The 20,757-nt window shown below is 42.5% G+C and overlaps 1 long non-coding RNA gene across 1 annotated transcript; it reads right to left on the bottom strand.

Annotated features, from left to right (window-relative positions):
- Positions 1-244: 244 nt before the first annotated feature.
- Positions 245-14,112, bottom strand: LOC140000564 (uncharacterized). Its single transcript, XR_011805606.1, has 4 exons — positions 13,764-14,112; positions 12,460-12,580; positions 12,110-12,252; positions 245-3,304 (listed from the first exon to the last, which is right to left on the bottom strand). It is a non-coding gene; the product is annotated as an uncharacterized lncRNA (long non-coding RNA).
- Positions 14,113-20,757: the final 6,645 nt, after the last annotated feature.

Genomic DNA, 20,757 nt, shown 5'->3' with positions numbered 1-20,757 from the left:
AGAATAGCCACTGTAATGCATTCAGAGAAGCACACAGCAGCAGGGTGGTAACAGAGCAGGGTGGGGAGGGGGGCTACGTAGTCACCTATCCATTTCCAAAAGACATCAGTAAGTGATTGCTTACCCGTGTCATCTTTTATATTAAACATTTTTTCCCGGCAATGCAGGTATTTCGATCAGGCTGGGGCTCCTGACATTAACAGATATTAAATACACTCAGGAGAAATATGATCAAATGTTTGAAGTGTCTAGTAAATGTGCTGTTAGCCGCCCTCCCAGGGAGGCTTAGAGCAAGCTATTGTGTTTTGCTGAGCGAGAGAAAGGCTGGAATATTAGACAAGGAATCCAAAGGCAATTTTATCAGCAGTGTTATGCAGCTCTGGAACACATTGCTAAAGGATTGGAAGCTTTTCTATTACAGCCATCAAATTACTTGCTATTCTTAAACATTGAAATGCCATTTTGCATTTTAAACCCTTCTAGCTGGCACCTGTAATGTATTGCCATGCTCAGCAACAAAACCTCCTTATTCTGACACTGTGGCAAAGCTCTGGGCAGGGCTGGACTTTGACACCCTGTTAGACCAGGCAAAGGCTTTATCCTCCTTGCTCACCCATACAAGAGTGGAAGATACACTTGGCCAAGCTCCCCTCTCTTGTAACTCTTCTCAACTCAGCACGTTTAACCCATGGATGAGGTTGACCGATTCCATTCTTATCCACATGTCCTGGATCATCAAACAGGCTTTTTCCATCTCAGAGAGCTTTCATTTCTTCCTCCAACAAGATTTTCTATATTTTTACCTCCAGAGATGTCATACCACCAAACTCCATCATCACAGCTCAACTGTTCTTCTCCTGGAGCAGAGCAAATATTAGATGGGAAGAAGACAAAGGGCAGGGAAGGAAGGGGGTTGGTCACTCTGGTTATGTGAAAGAGCAGAAGGAAAAAGCACTGGGAGAAGATCCTCCCTGAAAGTATCGTGTTATACTGTGGCTATTTCTCTTCCATTTTTCAGATTTCGGTTTCATGAGAAGGAGCCTGAGGCTGTTCTTTCCTCTTGACAAATCGGGTGTACTGTGTCTGAGCCTGTGAGACCTTTGTTAGGCTGGGCAATGTAAACACTCCCTCGCAGAGGTTTTCTTATTCTTCGAAGAGCCTCTTGATCCCACAGGACTCTTCCGCAGGGTCACAAAAAAGAAAACAAATAGAAAATAAAAGGCCACTTTCTTTGGTAAAAAGCCAGGTTCCCCTGGCCTTTTGGTCATAGTTTACCAAAGAGATGCCATTGATCACTAATAAATAAGTTACACAGATTAGTGACATATAGAGTTTTCTATCCTGGAAAGCATCCTCATTCTTTAAAACTCTTCAGTATACAGGAATCAGTTCATCTAAATACAGCCACATTCGGACTAGATAGAGCATCTCAAAACACTCCTCTCCAGCCCCAGCCAAATGGGTTTTCAGTTCAATTCAGCTAAATTAAAGAATCAACTTTTTATTTATTTATTTTTATTTTTTTAGATAAAGAAATCGAACGACATGTTTCTAGAATACATCCACACCTTAACATAGGTTATCGGTGCTACACCAGTGCTGCATAGCCAAGCACCCTTGCACATGAATTGACTTCAGACTACGACACACGAACGTTACCTGTCCTTCCAGCAGGCAATGTTAGTGTCCTGCTGGGAAGGACTTGGACTATTTCATCTGCCCAGCTTGTTATGTGATGTTGCCACAAGGCAGATGAGATACACAAGGAGAGCCGGACCATGCACATCATGCTGGGGTCCCCAGGTCTGCTCACCCTTTAGCACACATGCCATGTTGCCTTTCTCCCTTGACCCTACAACCCTGAGATGAACAGGACATCTTACTTCAGAAGTACCCCAAGGTAGCAATTCAACAGGCTAGGCAGTCAATACATTTAGCTTCAGTCAAGGCTTTGAGGCCAGTCGTTAATCAGCTGTGATGGTCAAAAAGTAATTGGTAAATGCACTGCAGAAGATTTTAACCCACCGTTGAAGCACTGAGTACCAACTGCTGCTGGCTTCGGTGAACTGGTGGTGTCATTCAGCAAAGCAAGCCCTAGGCCCTCCTGTTTGTTCGAATACTGTGGTTGTTTTAAATTCAAACCTGCTGTCTTTTTCCTCCCTTCTTTTTCTATTGCTAAAAATGGTTTTATGACAGATCTTGATGGATATGAATTGTCTGCCATATGCTGTTTCCTTTCCTGACTGTTATCTCCATATGTCAAATGTACTTGCATCTGATGATCTCCATACAAACGATAACAAAACAAACAGACAAGGAGAGGCCAGACTGCAGGGGAAACAGAATCCCAATCAGGGAACTGAAATACCAGCAGACAGGCTTTCTACTGGAGACTGTACAGTTTACAAGCTGTCACTCAAAAACTGTGACGAGTTTCTCCTTCCAGGCATTCTTGCACATTAGTTGCTCTCTGACTGCCGAGAAAGGATGTGTACGAGGGGGAATTCCCCAGGGACCCACCATCCCAGTTAGGATACAGACAGTCTAGCAAGAGACCTTGCAAGTAAAGGTTGTTTTGCCTACAGCATAATCATTGCCAAGCTTATATCCTGTTTTTATTTTTTTCCTGCTAAATTGGGTAAATTATGAGAATCACCCCCAGTGACTTCAGCCTACAAGAGATTTGATCTCATAAGTCCCTTAGACACTTAGGAAAATTGGATCTCTTCTCTGTCACGGTGCTTGCCTTTCTTTTCATTTTCTCCTCACCACTTTCACATTATTCTCAGTCTCTTTGAGGTTCCTCTCATAATCCAAGAGGTCCAACATTAAGGATCATTTAGAAAGCAGAGGATGATAAATATCTGATAATCCAAGACAGTGTAAGGGGGGGGTGGTACCATGTTGTCCTTAACTACTTTTTCCCTGTTGGCCACAGGCTAGGCTGTTCCCAGGGAGGCTGGTGACAGTGAGGACGGGTAAAGCCATTCTCTACGAAGTTTTCATCTTTGTGGTGAGCTCCCCACAATGTTTGTGCAGTATGCAGGCCGGGGACCTTCACAGAGACAGCATCCACACCAGAGGGGGCTTTTTCTTAGGTAGCACAGATCCAAAGTCACACTGTGCAGCCCCCTGTGACAGCATCACTGCAAGGAATCATCTTTCAGAGAAGTAAGACTGCAGCCCTGTCCCCTTGCTCCTGTTTTGCTTTCTGCACTAGAGCAAAATGCAGTGCCTTTCATCACAGCTGAGTCCACTAGGAGTGAAGTTCTTCCTTCCTGGCCAAGGCAAATCTGTGCAGTTCCTGAGAACAAACTCACCAGCAAAGTAAGTATTAAAAACTCACATTCTAAATATGATAGTTCCTGACTTCCTGAATTTCTACTTCTCTGAATTCTTCCTTCTTCCACCCCATGGCCAAGAAAAAAAGCACTTTTCTTCCCCTCACAGTTATTGCCCAGGTAAACTGCTCAAGGAATGAAGAGAAGTGTTGGAAGTGAGATCCTTGCAAGGTTAAAGAAGACACCTTTCACTTTAACAGATGATGGTCTCTATCTGCTTAGTATCCCTCTCATGTGTCAGTAACAGATACAGGCAGAATTGATTATCTTTACTTCAGACCTACTAATTAAAGCCCTCTTCTGATGTAATGGTACTACTAAAATTTCCACTTGGGTCATCTGTGCTTTTCTGTGGAACCTATATTTTTTTCAGGACAGAGAAGCTAACATTTAAGGATATATCTATTTATCTATCTATCTATATATATATATATATTAAGGGGAGGGGTGGCAAGGGGGGTGGGGGGACCAGGGAGCGAAGAAATTTAAAGAGCTGATGAGTCAAAACAATCAACACAGACAAGAAGTTTTAAGATTTAGAGTAATACAGATTGGAGGGATTTGAGTCTATTTAATCCAATAACAATCTCAAAGTCAGCTTCAGAAGTAGATTATGTTGCTCGGGGCCTCATCCAGAAGAGCTTTAAAACTTCCAGGGATGGAGATCCCACAGCTTCTCTGGACGCTTGTTTCAGTGCTTGACCACTCAACTTGCAGACTGATATAGCAGCTTAATAAAGGCTTTTATGGTTAGTATCTGTCTTGAGCTGTCCTTTCAAGGAGAAACATGGAAAGCACACCTGGCTGTGGTCAGTATTTGCCTGGGGCTCAGCATCTACTCAAAAACAACAACAACAACAACAACAACAACAAAAACTCTAGGGTATACAAAGGAGCTGGTGTTGTTGTTTCAAGTCTTTGTTATACTACAGAATGTGTCCAGGATGCCCGCTCATGGGGAAGCATTAGTCAGCCTGTACAGCCATTTGGTGAACAGTGCTGAGAGAAAAAGATCTGTAACACAATTCACCTTGGAAGGTTCATTGCTGTTAGTCTGACACTTCCCAGAGCATCCCTTACCAGGGGACTAGCCACAATGCACTTCAAAACCAAGAGGATTTGGGGATTCACCCATGTCCCTGATGCTTCCAATGTTTCTATTAGGCTTATAGTCACACACACTCACTTTGCTGCAAAAGGCATCTGAAGCAGATTTCCTAGCATCCCCCCTCCCCTTTATCTTTTCAGAATCTTAGTGAGCGGTCCAGGCCTGCAGTACAACCAAGAGGGCAGTCAGCTTCCATACAGAGGCAGAAATGAGCAAAAATGAGCAGACCAGGTCAGAGAAAATAGACCAGGCTATGCAAGCTTCAGTGCCAAAGCTGACGTTCAAAATATGGTCCAAGCACTAAACCTCAGCTGGGGGAGATCTCAGCAGCTCGTTGAACCTATCCCATGGAAGGAAAGGAGAGGGCACAGGCTGCAGCAGACCTTTAAATGCATGGGGGAAAGAGATTTTTCTAAGCAGCTTCAATACATGTGTATTTGTCAATGCAGTAATGCCCGAGATAACAAAGAGCTTGCTGCTACTCTAAAAATTTTAATAAATACTAACATTTTAGTGGTTGTCTTAGGCCAGTACTGTAGCAGATCAGTTGGGTTACTACCATTCTACATAAGCATTGTTACTAAATGTGTTCTTAGAATATTTTTTAAAGGAACATGGTTCATTCTTCTGGGCTAACTGAAACAACGACTTGACACAGGCAGAGCGATTAGACAGTACACCACCCTTGCACACACTGGATATTTTCTTTATCTGAGTAATTCTAGCATCAATCAAGCCTAAGATTCCAGATTTTAGCAGTAAAACTCAAGCTTTTTAGAATTCAAGTCTTCTAGGTCACTTGCTCATTAGCCACAAAAGTGCTCTGCTCAGAAATGCAGTATAAATAAATAAAAGATAATGTAAGTAATTCAATTTCAATTCAAGAAATGTGAACCTGAAGAAAATTTTTCTTTTTGAAGTCTTTCAGCTTTCCAGGACTCTGGTCTTCTAACTGCACTTTAACAACTGGTGTTAAAGAAACAAGTAGTTTAGCAAGAGACACTGGAATATGAGAAGGACTGAGGACAAAGAAGAGATCAGTTTGGGGGGATGATGACCATCTCAGCATTAGATCTGAAAGAAAGCAGCAATTTCAGACCCTCCTTCACCACAGCTCCAGGTATCAGAAGCCTGTCTGTAAGGATTTACGTAGTAAATAACTCCTAGTTTTGTCTCTTGTACATCTCTGGCCATTAAGTACCAGTATCATTGCCCTTGGGGAGCACTTAATGTCTCCATCTATTTTAATTTCATATCATTTCTCACTGGTTCTTTAGAAATGCAATTGCATGGTTTTCTTTGTTTCAGTCAATATCACCTAGACAGCTTGAAGTCAGTACACAAACTCCTTAAAGATAATAATGGCCTGAGATAAAAAGAAAATATTTCATTGCTTCATACGGTTGAATAGGAAGGAATTGAAAGGACCTCTACCAACATCAGACAAGCTCACCATTTAATGCTATATTTTAAGAGTCTGATTATATTTTGTTGTCAAACTCTTGTAGTTCAACTCCATACAGAATTTCCTGACAGACAGAGCACTTCAAAGCTGCTAGTGCAATTGTTTCTGTTTAGATGATGCTCTTTAATCAACATAAGAACTAGCATTACAAACAGCATATACATGTATGTAGAACTCATAGAAACCTTACCAAATCAGAGCTCGTGAACCTCCACAATCTCTGAAAGAAAGCAGGCCTGTTTCTGACTGGAAAATAATAGAAACCATAAAGCTTCCCTAATTAGTGCATTCAGTTTTGGTGCCATCTAAAGACTGAAGCACGTAAGTCTCCTTGTTTAAAGTTAACTCTACAGGACACGGAGGAATCACAGCAGTGCACAATGCAGAACCAGAAAACGTGAGAGAAAAGCAACTTGATCAGCAAAATGACCATGTCACTAATGATTGTGACTAATGACAAGATGTTGCAAGACCTAAATCATCCAGAGTGAGTGACCCAATGAGTGTGTGTGTGTGTGTATGTATGTGCACACATGTATGAGTGCATGGGGCTAGAATAAAAAGGGTGGACTGCTAAGTGTCAGTGGAGTTGAGCAAATTATTTAATGTACGTAAGCTTTTGAATGTAGCTTATCTTTTACTCTATTTACTATTTATGATGTGTTTGCTCACTGATTTGAGATTTTCCAGAAATTAATTCAACATTTGAAATTGTATCCGGAAACCTTTAAAAAATTCAAGTGATCTGTAGTTCATTCACAAGTTGTTTGTTGCAAAAATTATGTAGCTGAAATTGTGTGGTTATATTTAGATTTCTAGATAACTTAATATTCATGTCTATCCCTAATTCCTGCCTCCCATTGATTGCTAGAATGGGTTTTCAAAGCCAAGTTCTATTATTAATTCAAAATTTGTGCTCTCTAAAAAATTCACACACCAGGTAAATTTGCCAGTAAAATATATCCAAGGAAGTTCTTCCTTTTTACCAAATTTCTGTCTGCACGTGCACTACTGGGAACCATCTCTTCCAGCGTCCCATGGGAGAACATGGGAGGAACAACGACAACCAAGTCCTATACTGAGAAGGAGTTCTCAACATCACAGAAAAGGACAAGGGAAATCAAAATGAAGGGTACATTTGTGAGGAGAGCAGACATTTGAGCTTACACTGAGTGGCTTCTCTTAAAATTGGAGACATTTCAGATAGATGTTTTGGATACCCTGAAGAGACATTCTAAGCAAAGACAATCCCAGCAAACTGATTTGAAACTACAAATGTTGAAGACAAGTTGATTAAAGGAATCCCTTAACTGGTTGATTTTGCTCTGGTAGTAATGACTGGAGTCATAGTAATGACTATCTTGAGTCTAAGTGCTACATTTCTCTTGTACAAGAGGAGGATGATTAGATCCCATCCCCCTAATGCAATAAATCTCTAAATGACATGATATTTGGGATAATTACATCAATAGGGATACTTCAGCAAGTGGCCACAACTCTGCTGATGCCATATTTTGTTAAGTGACACCTAAGGAGGACAAAATAACTGCCTGCACATATTTGAAGTTCATTTATAGCACAGTTGAAAAGGGACAGTGTGAGAGGTACCTAAATATAGCAATATATCTGTTTTGTGCTAAGATAAATAAGTCATTGAATCCAGTTGTGACCCAGCGAGGACTCATGCATGCCATATGTTCCAGCTACATTATGGGTGAGCTCCCTGACTCAGCTGCTTAGATGGGCTGTAAAACTAAAGTATTGAAATCCTACAGAGGGTATGTAATGCTAGGTATCAGGAAACAAAGAGCTTGTAATAATGAGATCTGCCAAGCCAAGGGACAGAATCATAGAAGAAGAGAGAGGAACCACATTTTCTGAGACACAGGCATCAAGTTTGATAGCTGCTCTGCACAGAGGTGACTGGAGGGATGCTGAGTCAGTCTTTTCCATGTATAGCTATGATTTTATTTCCAGCAGCCAATGTGAGTGAAAAAGAAACTTGTTTTCCTCAGAATGAAGAACTATACCTTTTCAAATTCCATTTCTGGCACAACATTAGTGAATGCTAGTGAATGGACGGACAAATTCCCCACTCCTGTCAGTGACCCTTCATCAGACGATATTTCCAATGTTGGGCACCTCTTTTTGGTACATATTACTCCCTTGTCAACAATAAACCTACATCCATTGCTGCTGCTGTTGCTGGATAGGTTTGGACATCAGTCTGGACTCCCAACATGAGAGCAAACCCATGGAGGCATGACTGACAATAGGCAACATTTTAAATTAATTGAGATTTCCCTCCTCATTTGGAAACAACTCAGCAAAAACATAAACCTTGTCATATCTGAAGGACGGCTTAATACTACACTTCTAAATGAGACATGACTGAGTCTTAATCCCACTGAGTGAAACTTGACTAGTTCCTATTAATAGTTTATTATTATCTCTGATACTTTTCCCCACTCCAAATCCTTTGTGCATGATTTACATGGGATTTTTAAGTGGTAAAGCAAAACCCATTTGGAGAGACATTTTCCCATTTTAATAACATTTTCACACACATCAGCTAAGTCAGTCACTGTTGCAAATTCAGCCTCCCTTTTCTGCAGTGATCAAAATTAAATGCCAGCTGATCCCCAGGGAGGCTACAGACTGAGCCAAGAACAGCAAGCTCCTCTGGTAGATACCAATGCTCTTGGTGAATCCCCTCATTACTTATTCGTGTATTTAGTGGTAATTCAACACCATATTTTTACACAAATCACAGGATCCCAGCAATCTGAGCTCAGACAGTTTCTCCATACCCTGAGATCTGTCCTTAAGCCTCCTCACTTCAGCCTCACCATTTCTTAGTGCATAGTTAGATCCTTTCTCCACACTGGTTTGAGCGAACAAGCGGCCCCAGAGTTTGCACATGAACTTACAGTTAAAATGTGTGCTCTTTCAGGTCAGGAACCTAAAAATAAAATGTCAAATTCAGGCTTTGCTGTTGCGTGGACAAGCTCAACAAGACGGGGCAGGATATAACTACCTTGCCAGAATTTATTTATTCTCACTGATAGAAGAGGTGAGGGCAGAAGTCTCCCTTTATTTTGCCTTGCCACAAAACAGGCCTCTGCCTGTCTCTGCTGGGAGGAGCTGAAAGGAGAACAACAGACAACCTGCAATACAGGTGAGGTCTTTCTTCCTAAAGGCTGTGATCCCATAGAACACTTTCCTAAAGATAATGACCTTTCATAAAGATAATGATCCATCTTCCTAAAGATAATGACCCACAACACCAAGCAATTCAGGACCCTCTGTTACCGGGATCTCCAAACCCAGCCAGGCAGACCGTATGCACACATCCTTCTGAGGACACCAGAGGGAGATAACACTGCTATCAGAAGGAGGAAATACACCCTTCCTAGGAGTTCTTCCACAACAACTACCTCCACTGGTCCCCTTGAGAATATCTTGCTTCTTAATAACCTGAGCCCCAGCCCCTTCTGTGCTACAATACAGAGCTCTTGCTTGGAAAGTAATTCTTAAGGGAGGGCACACCGCTGTCAGCACTGCCATCACCCAGAACACTTTGCAGGACTATAAACCAGTTGGGAAAAAAAATAATATGGGACTACTGTGTAACAAAAACCTTTCATTCCCTATTAGGTATGAAAATGATGGGTTGTAGAGGGTATTTTAATTGTAACTGCATTGTTTGCCAACCATTCTGTGCTCAGATATAGGTGATCACAGGACACCTGAAAACTACTGAGGAAATAAACTGGCAATGTTACAATTCCCATATGGGCCCAGCTTTGAAAAATTAAATTGTATTTGTAGGTTGCAAGTGAGCAAGACCATGGGTAGTTCTGTTTTATACTTAGCTTTCTGAACGTATGCCAGTTTGGTGGGGTAAGGATTACGATCAGTTTCAGTGATCCTGTTTTCAGACAAGAGGCAGAAGAACTAAGGAAATGTGCTGCCCCATTTCAGCATTTGCTAGTAACATTCTCTGATTGGGACTGTTGTAGCATCTGAGCTAGTCTTGCTTTGCACCTTGCACAGGCATTCATGCCTGAACAAAGAACATACAAAATGCTACTCTCTGGATTTGGCAGCATGTTATAAGCATTTGGCACAAGCATACATTTCAGTGTAAAGTGCAAGGCAACAAAGAACCCAATCCCATTCACTTCAAAAATAAAAATAAATAAATAAATAAAAAGAGTATTTTGTACTTACCTAATGACAAAATTTGCCAGGTCTGAAGAGTCTTTTCTTTTTCTTTTTTTTTTTTTTTATGTTCCTATCAGCCCATCAGCCCTGCTTTTAAAACAGGAAGAATGGCAGCTGAGGGCAACTAATAGCCTACAGGGTCAATCTCAGCATTAGGATTTGAATGAAGTGATGAAAGAGGTCTAAAGGGAATGAAATCCCTGGACACAGAACTATGATCCTTTTGGGAATCGTTCCCATGGGGCCACTTAGCAACAGGCCACCATCCAAACACAACACCCCTGAGAGCAGACTAAAAACTTTCTTCTTTGTATTTTGCCCTCTCTGCTGAAAATACTGTTTCAGGCTCATTCCCTGGGGAGTCAGTGCCTCATCAGGAAGAAATAAAGCTGGCCAGTCTGAGAGTGATTGTGTCTCATGCTCTGCAAAGGCACACATTTCTCTTATCCCCAGGAAGAAAATTGCCTCATTTCATATTCAGAATCAAATGTACTGAAATTATAAGCGGTGGAATAATTACGTTCAACACGACACACTAGATCTGACCTTAATAAGACAGCCCGGTAGCCTTAACTGTTATGAGACTGGCTGCTTCCATTTGAAGACCTGGGGATCATTTCTGCATTTTCCCTCCAGCAAAAATAAGTTATGTGTTTCTTGCACATGTCCATGGGCTCTGTGTGACCCTGGAGGCTGCAGCAATAATTCGTTTCATTCTGATGCATCTGAGTGTTGACTTGGCCAGTGCCACTGACATAGAAACAAAGAGAGTAAACATTTACTTAGAGAGAGGAATAGACCCAGCTGTGGAGTTATTTTTAACCTTTAATTGTTTGATATTGAATTTTAGCAAATCTAGAGGAAACTGTGGTTCCTCTGACAGAATGAAGTTGCCCTGAGTGTTGATGGCGCCGATGCAGCAAGGACATACCTCTTTGATAAAGGTATTTGGTATCAAAATCTGTCACAAACCAAAATCTGTCAGCAGCCCTCAATTCTGACCTTCAGGTCACATTGGTATTCATGTGACACCCTCACACATCTCTGCCGATGCTTCTCAGTCATGACCTACACCCCCTACTATTAGAGCACCAAGCACCCAATGCGATCCAGAAAACACATTTTTCTGATGGGATAACTATATCACAAAACCATTACACAAGTTGGAATTGTTTGCCTTTGCTCAGAAACCTCCCTGCACTTAGATGATAGAAGGTCACAGGATGGGAGGAAAGGGGAAATGTCTCTGTCCAGGACATTTCCTTGGCAGCCTGCAGACATGGCTTTTTATCCCTCTTTTCCTTTGGGATCAGTCAATCAAAAGCACATAAGAGATGAAAATCAACATCCCATCTTTCTGCTGAGTAACAGCAGCAGCCGGAGAGAAAACTGTGGATATAATTGAGAGCTAACAACTATGTGCAACTTCTATTCCCCGGAGAAGGTACAAACATGAAAGTTTGATGGAGAGTCTGTCCCCTCCCCTGGCAGAAGACTTATTAAGGTTTCTGCATCTAAATATCCAATATCAGGTTATTACACTGATTTGTTGCAGGACTTGTGCAACCATTATTTATACCAGTTCAGCTTTCTATATAATCTAGGATTTCAACACATTCAAGGCAACAGCACAAACCTTAAACCCCCTGCACTGTTATTCCTCAACTATTAAAGAAGCACTCTAGTACTTCCTTCACAGGGATGCTGGAAGGAAAGCACTACAAATGCTTGGGAGGCGTCCAGAAGCTGTGGATGTAGATGTTGTACACCATAAGGACATACAAAAAGAACTGACTTGCGTCTTTATCAGGAAATTGCATGTGAAGGGTTAGACCCGGAGACTTGGAGAAAGATATCCATATTATTTTCCCAAGACTGCCCTTGATCTTCTAGGTGACCCTGGGAAAAACACTTTTCTTTCCAGGACATCCATTTCCCCAGCCATACTATGGGAACAGTAATACTGACCTTACAACTCAAGACATCAGAAAAACTGAATTCACTCATGTAGATTGCTTCACAATTTCCATCACAGATTGTGGCTGAGAATTAGTAATCTTGTCCTGGTACAGCCCCAGTGCAGCTGTTTCTGAGCCTCTCAAACTCCAGTGCTAAAGAAAGGAAAGCAAAAGTCCTTGTTGCCTTAACCACCCTTGTGCAAAACCTGCCCGCACACCTTGGATGACATGGCTCATTGTAGCCCATGTTGCATGGGGCCCCATCCTTGTGCAATGAGCTCTGAAAACCAAACCATAAGCAGAAACAAAGACTAAGAGAAACCCCATTGTACTTTTGTCCCCCAGAACTCCTCTGCTTACCCTGTGCCTGTGAGCTGCCTTGGAGGATGGGGCAGGACAGAAAACACCTCGTGGCAGTTTGTCACTCAGCGCCGCAGGTCAGGGACTCACATTCCCTTCTCCGTGGTGTAATCCTTTGTCCCTGAGGAAGGTCCATAACCTGAAGTAAGAGAGGGCCTCCTACACAGCAGGAACTCTTCAGTGCCCTGCTGCTTCCCAACAGCAGGCTTTTGCTCCTTGTGTTATTTAGCATGGCTTCAGCGTTTATGGTCTGTAGCCCTCTATACACCCTGCTCTTTGCAGTGCCACCATGGAAATGTCTATATAAATGTGAATTTCAATAGCCATTATACTTCCAGCAGCAGCAATCTGTGTTCGGTACCTCAGAGCCTGTTAATCTGTAGTAGTCATAAGGCTACTTATCTCCTGCTCTTTTCAAATACCTCAGCAGTGGATACAAAAGGGAAATGGCATGAGCAATTCTCCTCTGGAGTCTGAAAGGGTGTGTGTTTTTTTTCCTTTCTTTTTTTTTTTTCTCTGCGCTCTACTGTTGCTACATTACCAAATGTCACATTCAAAACTGATGGCAAAGTTTGGAGAGAGATAAGAGATGACAATCTTCTAAGTTTCTACTCGTGTAAGACTCCTGGCCTAAGAGAGCAGCTAGCTGCAGGGTGAGGTCGCAAAGGCCCAGTGCTTAGCTATCTGCTAGCGAATTAAAGCACCATGGTAAGAAAGCTTTGAAAGATTCAGTTCAGATCACCTTTGGGCTCATTTTTAGCTCTACTGTCTATTTGCTGGTGAATCTTCAGCTCCAGCCTACAGGCGCCGAGCTACAAAAGAAAGGTAGGAAAGGTGTGCTGGTACACCATGGACATAGGCATTGTCATAAGACAAAGAGAGGCACGGTTCCAGAGAGACTTCTAGTGAAGATAACAAGAGCTAAAAATGTGAAAGAAACTATGAAATAAAATTATCATCTCAATTGGATTTGGGCTGCTGCTTCTAGAGCTCTCTGGTGAAAAATCTTTGGTGCCAATTCACTTAGCCTCTACCACTGCTGAGATCCAAAGCTGAAGCCATTTCAGCAGCCAAAATCTGGAAAACAGCTTTCCCTGAGAGTCAGCCATCATTCCTTTTTGCACCCCCAGGTGGAAGGCCACGGAGAATAGAGCACATTACCCAGCCCCAGAACTCACCACATGGCCAAGGCCTTTTGGTCCACAACACAGCCACAAAAAGAGAAATAGAGGCACAAAGCCCATGATTAACCTGCTAGGTAAATTGGATGCACTGTGTTTAATGAGGGACAGAAGAGCATTTACCTGGAGGATGAAGTGTCCCAGGTGAGAGAAGAGCTCTGTCAGGTACTAGCACTATTTAAACTGTGGCATCAGCTTTGCAAAAACAAAGAGTCCAGACGTTTCTGGGAAGGGAAGGAAAAGGAGAAAAAGTAGAGCTGAGTCCTGCAAATGAAGAATAATTATGCCAACTAAGGCAGGACAGACTAATCCAGATGTGAGGAAAAGAAGAGGTTGCTGCAGGCAAAGAGCCCCAAAAGTTGGGGATGCCTGGTTCTTCTGAGGAGATGGTAACAAAACAACTTTATTTTCTATGTATAGTAATGAAGATACTTATCAATTCTTTCAGGTCAGTTTTAGTAAGTTGGTAGACAAGAGCCCTCACCCAAGAGACAGAATGCCAGGAATTAAATCTTTAATACTTATTGTCCATCACCCAATCTTTGCTCTGCTGGCTCATTTATCACAAGGTATTAGTGAAATCAGCTGGCTCACAGACCACAGTGGAAAAAGGTTCAGGAGCACATGCCAGAAAGACCAACACAGAGAGGGAGGGATCTTTGCAACTTTCTGCTTGGACTTGCAGGAATACTTCAGCACTGGCAGATCACCCTCAAACTCTTTATCTTCTTCCACCTTGGAAATAAATCCTTAGGTCTTTCCCCACCTGCATGTTTGCCTTTTTTTTCCTAATTGTCATGAAGGTAAATGGATCCCATCACTACCAGCTGAGGAGATTAACTGCCTGTACAGCTGGGACTGGAAATCTCCAGGACCTAATTGCTTGGAATTTGCTGAAACAGAGGAAAAGAAAGGGCCAAGGACAGCCAGTTTATAGTGCAACAGCAGGCAGCTTCCTACACTGCCTGATGTAAACAAGACATTGCTCAAATACTCCTTTTTTTTGTGCTATCTCTCATACCTTTATACATCCCTGAAAAGCATCCTCATTCTGCAGGTTTTGCTGGAAGGTGTAATCTTAGAAATAAATCCTAGATTAGCAAAATGGGAAGCTTTTCAAGTGCTGACTGCCAGAGGCTGGGGAGATGAACCAGGCAAGGCATAGATGCTCTGTTCTTACATTCATATTGGAGCATCCGCCACTGCTACTGTTAGAAAGGCTGCTGGGCTGAATAGGCTTTTGATGCAATGCATTGCAGCTGTTTCTCTTTATGGAAGGGGTCAATAAGTAAATTTATGTGTTAAAAGTTAATAGCTTGAAATTTCATTCAGATTTCCCTTGCCAAGACAGCTAATGATAAATTTGTCTTTTAAGCAGGAGAACAAGCTTGTAAACCTCTCCTAATTAGAGGAATAGAAAGGCACACTGTTGCTTTCACTTAATCCAGTCTGCAAATCTAAACAGAAATTCTGCCTTTCATGAGCAGGGATCCATGTAGACCAAAATATTCATAGAGCTTCACTGATCTTTTATTTATTTATTTATTTTTGTTAAAACTGTCTTTCACTGCTGTCACCTGTGCAACTCTACCAGTGGCAGCAACAGGGCTAGAAAAGACAGAGCAGCAGAGCTGCCTATGCCCTATTACCACATCATTTTGGCCCCCACAAATCAATTTGAGGTGATATTACAGTGCAAATGTCAGCAGCCAGGGCTGTACTGTTGGAAAGCTTTAGGGAGAAAGCATGGGGAAGCAGTCATGGTTTCTGCAGAGTCGAACTGGCATTTTACACCAGGGATAATGAACAATGGGACAGCACAGGATCTTCTCTCTTCCTGCTGCCCCAGGTGAAAGAATATTCAGTAAAGGACAAGGCTGGGCTCCTTGGAATGTACCTCTAATTCCTATTGAATTTTTGCAGGCACAGCCATATATAACAATAATCAAGACAAGACAAAATAAAAGCCAAAAGCAAGGCCCGGCAACCTAAGATAAACTGTGCTCTTCTTGGTATTGATCACCTCAACTCGGCACTTTCATTCCTAGTCAAATGTGAACAAAACTCCAAGAGTTCTGAGAAAACAGGACAAATACCATATACCTGGGGATATACTTGGGAAAAAAAAAAAAAAAAAAAAAAAGGTCTATTTGAAAATCCATTGGCCAGGAGCAAAGGAATAAAGTTGAATCAAAATCTGTCTTTCTTCAACCCTACTCACCCTTCTGCCACTGCTCCACTGAGCTGGGAAGTTTACAGCATCATCTGCTTATGGGAAGGCAAAGGCTTCAGGCACCCTCCGTAGTCTGTGCTGTATCACTGTAATTACATGAGCAACCATCAGCGTAGTAAAGCAGTCTTGCATTTTCTTCAGTGAGTCAGCCTCTTTGTCCAAACTGGAAGAAATGTGATTTTAGTGTCTTTCCACATGCATCTACATTTACAGCCCACTGTGACTTCACTGTTATTTGCCTTCCCAGCCTCACGGGGACAGGAAGAAGTGGAAAAGTGCCCAAGGTGTTTCAAAATACGGTTGGTTTGACTTCTGAATGATTGCTGCCAGAAGCCAATGAGCGTTTCACCCCAGACTCGTCTCACAAGGCCAGAAAATTCACTTGGTTTAACAAGATTTTCCACATGCCTGTTGTTGTGTGTACAGTCTACCCAAAGCAGAACCGAGACATAATTTCTCAGTTTAGAGCAGCCACACGAAAGCAAGAGAAGCTTTTGCAGAAACCAGGAGATGCAGTGAATGAGCTCAGATTTGCATTCAGACTTAACCTTCCATTGTCAAAGCGAGAGAAATTTGAGGTGATCTTTCCAGCACGTTTCCTTGACGCCTGTTGGCAGTTCAAGTGCATGAGTACAATCTTGTGGCATGTGCATGGGTGTGTATACACCTGCTGATTATTTATGTGAACTCCAGCGTGTGCATTTACGCATATACTCAGGGCTTACTCCTACCCATTTGACAATACCAGTAAACTTATTTTCCAGTGTTTGCCTATGCAAAGAAATAATCCAGTTGTAGCATTTTGCAGCCAGGACACTTGGGGCACTGTAGAACAACAATAGGAACAATTCAGAGCACAATACAAACACAGTATTAAAATCATCTTATAATTCAAACAAAGCATGCTGGGTTCCTGAGGGGCAGAGCAATGGAGATGTCAGAAAGGAATAAATGTGTGATTACAATTGTTTTGTTTCAAAGCACACTGACAGAAAAGTGTGTTTTAGATGGATTCTGCACTGACGTGATGGCAGGGTGAGCTCCTAGTGCCGGAGCCCTTTCTGACAAAGACTCTTTCTAAAAGCTGAGCTGTGTCTGGGCACTGACACACCGTCAAATTAAGCTTGAAGGAAGCAAGGCTGCAGTACTTCAAGGATCTGTGGTGAAGGGCTTTCAAGCCACAGCACCAGCGAGTGACAGTCACTCTGGCCCAGAGGATGCTGCTCTCGTGCCGAGCACAGGGCACGGGGAATTTGAGCGGTGCTCATTTCACATCCTAGCTGGTACTGGGGAAGTGACCTCCTCACACTGAGGGCTGCTCCACCAGCCAGCAAAGCATGTGGCCCATCACCGTGACAAAGCAGAAGCCCCCCCGCCTCTTTTATTACACCTGAGCCTTATGCCCCCATGGTTTTGCCCATCAGGAGCCATCTCCCCAGATTGCCTGCTGAGTGGCGGAGGGGTCCCCAGTGTAAGTGGTGGGAGCTGTTATCATTCCTCACATGATTCTGAGCACAGCACGGAGATACAAAGCCAGCAGGAGCCCCGCAGACGAGGGGCTCGTGATTCACTGAGAGCCTTCTCCAAGGCTAGCGCTACGTAGAGGGAGCTGCATCTGGTGATAAGCGCCTAGCTCCAAGGCTACTGAAAGCTAAATAAACCTATGTTTGTTTTGCAGCAAGCAGAGCTCAAAGCCAGCCTCCCACTGCTGCCCGGTGCCTTCCCCATGTAAATCGGGGAATTCCTGCTCAGATGCTGAACATTAGAGCTGCCTTTAAGTGCCTGACATTGATTTCAATGGGATGTAATCGCTGGATCTTGGCTCTCAGTGAACAAATTGAAAGACCTAAGCAAAGTCATGCCTGGTGGAGCTGAGTGTGGTGTAGCAAGAGAAAGGCTGAACACTGCCCTCTGCCTTTTCAGCTCTATGCAATAGGCACTTTACACTCCCACACAGGCTCCCATAGCGTCTGCAGCAGTATTCCAGGAAAAATGCCAGGACACTCAGAAGAAAGAATTTGGGGTCAGGGCTGAGACCTGCTGTTGGTATGCACAGTGATCTAGGAACACTGGTGGGAGTAAAGAGTATTGGTTAGGCAAAAACCACCAGAAAAGAGTAGTTCATACTGCTTTGCTCTGGGAGGTAGCAGGAGGCTATGGATCTTGTTCTCTGTCCCTCGGGAGTCCCAGTGCCATCACAGCAAAGGACCCCACAGCAACCTGTCTGGCTGTTTTGACAACTGTGTGTCAGAGTCCCGCAGTGCGTGAGGCTTGATGTAGTGTAAAAATAAACCCAACCATTTAATATAATCCCACTGATATAAATACAATCATGAATTTCACGTGCCAGTTCAATCACGAATGTGACACCTGTATTTTCCCTCTAATTTAAAGCACATCAAATGATCCTGGTCCGAACTTTAATTTAATATTACCAGATAGGGAAAGAGCCTTCAGTGTATAAACAAAATTACTTGTTTGCTTTATCAGGATAGCACAGAATACAAATTAGTTACCAATATTTGTACAGTGCTTAGACAAGACAATGGCTCAATGCTTGGATAAAAGTCGTCTTGGAGTATCCACTCAAGAAAAGGAGACAAAAGGCACTGTTCTGCCCTCTTTGTGTTCCCTCCGACAGCTGTCCTTGTGTGATGGGTAGGATGTGGGTCTGGCTGGCAGGGACCATACTGCAATTTCTTTTCTCTACAACAGACATACCTCAAAATGCCTAATTGTTACCTGGAAGTGAAGGGTGCTGTGTATCTCAGGGACAGAGCCCAGAAGTGGTACTCCCAATGAAGTCATCGGTGGCTGAGAGGATGAGACCTTAAGGTACTATTGAGTAAGAAACCAGAAAATCTTAAAATGTATAGTATCAGAGTTATTACCAAGCTTCTCCAGACAGTGCTTTAGTTGGAAAAGTTCCCATGGCAGTAAAAACAGCATCCCTACAAGACTCGGACAGAGCCTGAGACTCCAAGCAGACCCACCCTAGTCTCAATTTATTAGGCAGGACTATGCAAGAACAGCTACAGCAGCTCTGTCCTTTCAAGGTTAAACATTTGAAATGTTCTAATATATCAAAGGAGGTGAAACATCAGGATAAATTGGACCAATTTTTGTAATTAACCCCCAAAGGACGACTGAATTCCACCTGTCCAGAATCCCTTAAGTGCTGCCTTTCTCTCCAAAGACCTCCTGTTATGCTGCCTCATGTATTATTAGTGACATTAGACCTATATCAATGGCCTCTCTCCCTGCCACAGTCCGTACATATCACACGCTGACACTGTCCTTTCCTCACAGCTTTCATAAAGAGTGACATTTTTGACATCAAGCTATGAGGAAGAAGTAAAGAAGCAGAAGCAGCAAAGAAGCAAGCTATTCCTGGATGAAAACACATGGATCCAACTAGCCAGTGATCTGATAGTTTAGAAGATGGGTGATGTCTCCTGTAGATTCCATCTTCAAATGGAAGGAAAAAGGCTATGTGGGGGACTGTCTCTCACAGTCCGGGGCACCTGGTGAGAAAGTGATTGAGAATGTCCAAAATTTGTTTCTTATAGGACATGCCTATACTTTTGGAGTATTTGAATTAAAAATCTTCCTGAGTCTCCCTTGCTCAGTTTGAGAAAGTCCTTTCTTCTGTGAAATTCTTCCTTCAAGCATTTGGGAATGAGGAATTGTGAAAAATGTACAGCCTGGGAGAGAAGCCTGTAAAGGCCAGCTCTTCTGGGAAGATGCTGAAGGTGCTGGAAGAGACCACTTACATCTCAGTGTGGGCAATTATGCCTTCCTCTTCTTTTTTCATTATTTTTCTGGGGAAAAATAAAATAAAAGACAAGAAAAAGATAATGATCAGCAATAACACAAATAGCACAAAATGACAATACCCAGAAATTTAAAGAGGACACACTTTTCAGGGACTGGTCTGGAATCCAGTGTTGGAAGTCACAGTAGAGCCTGACTGCAATGTTGTTCAAACCTCTTGGTGTCAGTTTCTCACCTTATGTTTCCTTGCTATCAGCACTATACCTATATGACAGTGTTATATGCAAATGAACAAAGAGAACATTTAGTGCTGCCTAAATTTCTGAGGTCATAACTCAGTTTTGACTCAGTCTTTCCTCAGACTCCTTCTGGAGAAAGAGCTGAATCATGATTAAATAAGGAGCACGTAAGTAGGCAATGGATAAACAGAGTGTGGTGTGTTTCTCCTAGAACTTTGTTCATTCTTCAGCCATTGCCCTCCATCTATGTACAGAGGTGTAAGGTTGGGTACAAATGTGTTCCAGGCTAGACAAAGTAAAATTGATGAAGACTACAGATGCCACAGCAAATGAGATCTCTGAGGGGTCTGAAAGAAGCTCACTGACATATCCACTAAATATTCATTGAAATGAGCTTGGGGAACTTTGCTTCATTAAAGTCTGGCTGTGGGGGGAAAGCAGATCCCAGCTGAACTCAGAAGTGTTTTTCTGGACCTGGGAGGTCTAGGTCAAAAGAGACATAACTGGCCAAGGGATGCAATATATTACAAAGACATTTTCCTGAAACAGTGTTTTGGAGCACTCCAGCTTAATGATGCTCATCTCTCATAGTTATACCAGTGATGCAGCTTAGTATCAGAGCTTTACCTGTAAATGCAGACTCCCACAGACAAAGGGGACTTTTGACCCTATTAGTCAGTGAATAACAATTAGGACAGTCTATGGTCTTAGTGACAGTAAATCTGGAATAAATCCATTTAATTCCTTGAAACTTCTGCAGATTTACAGTAGCATAAACTGTTTTCACATATTCAGTTGTGATACTGCAGGTTATATCGATATCATCATAAAGCCTGTGTCCATTTCATTTGGAAAGAGGAAGCTACAGACA

This window comes from Anas platyrhynchos, chromosome W (assembly GCF_047663525.1).
Source record: "Anas platyrhynchos isolate ZD024472 breed Pekin duck chromosome W, IASCAAS_PekinDuck_T2T, whole genome shotgun sequence".
Lineage (NCBI taxonomy): Eukaryota > Metazoa > Chordata > Aves > Anseriformes > Anatidae > Anas > Anas platyrhynchos.
The sequence above is the reverse complement of the archived record's forward strand: the minus strand, read 5'-3'. Positions and strand labels throughout refer to the sequence as shown.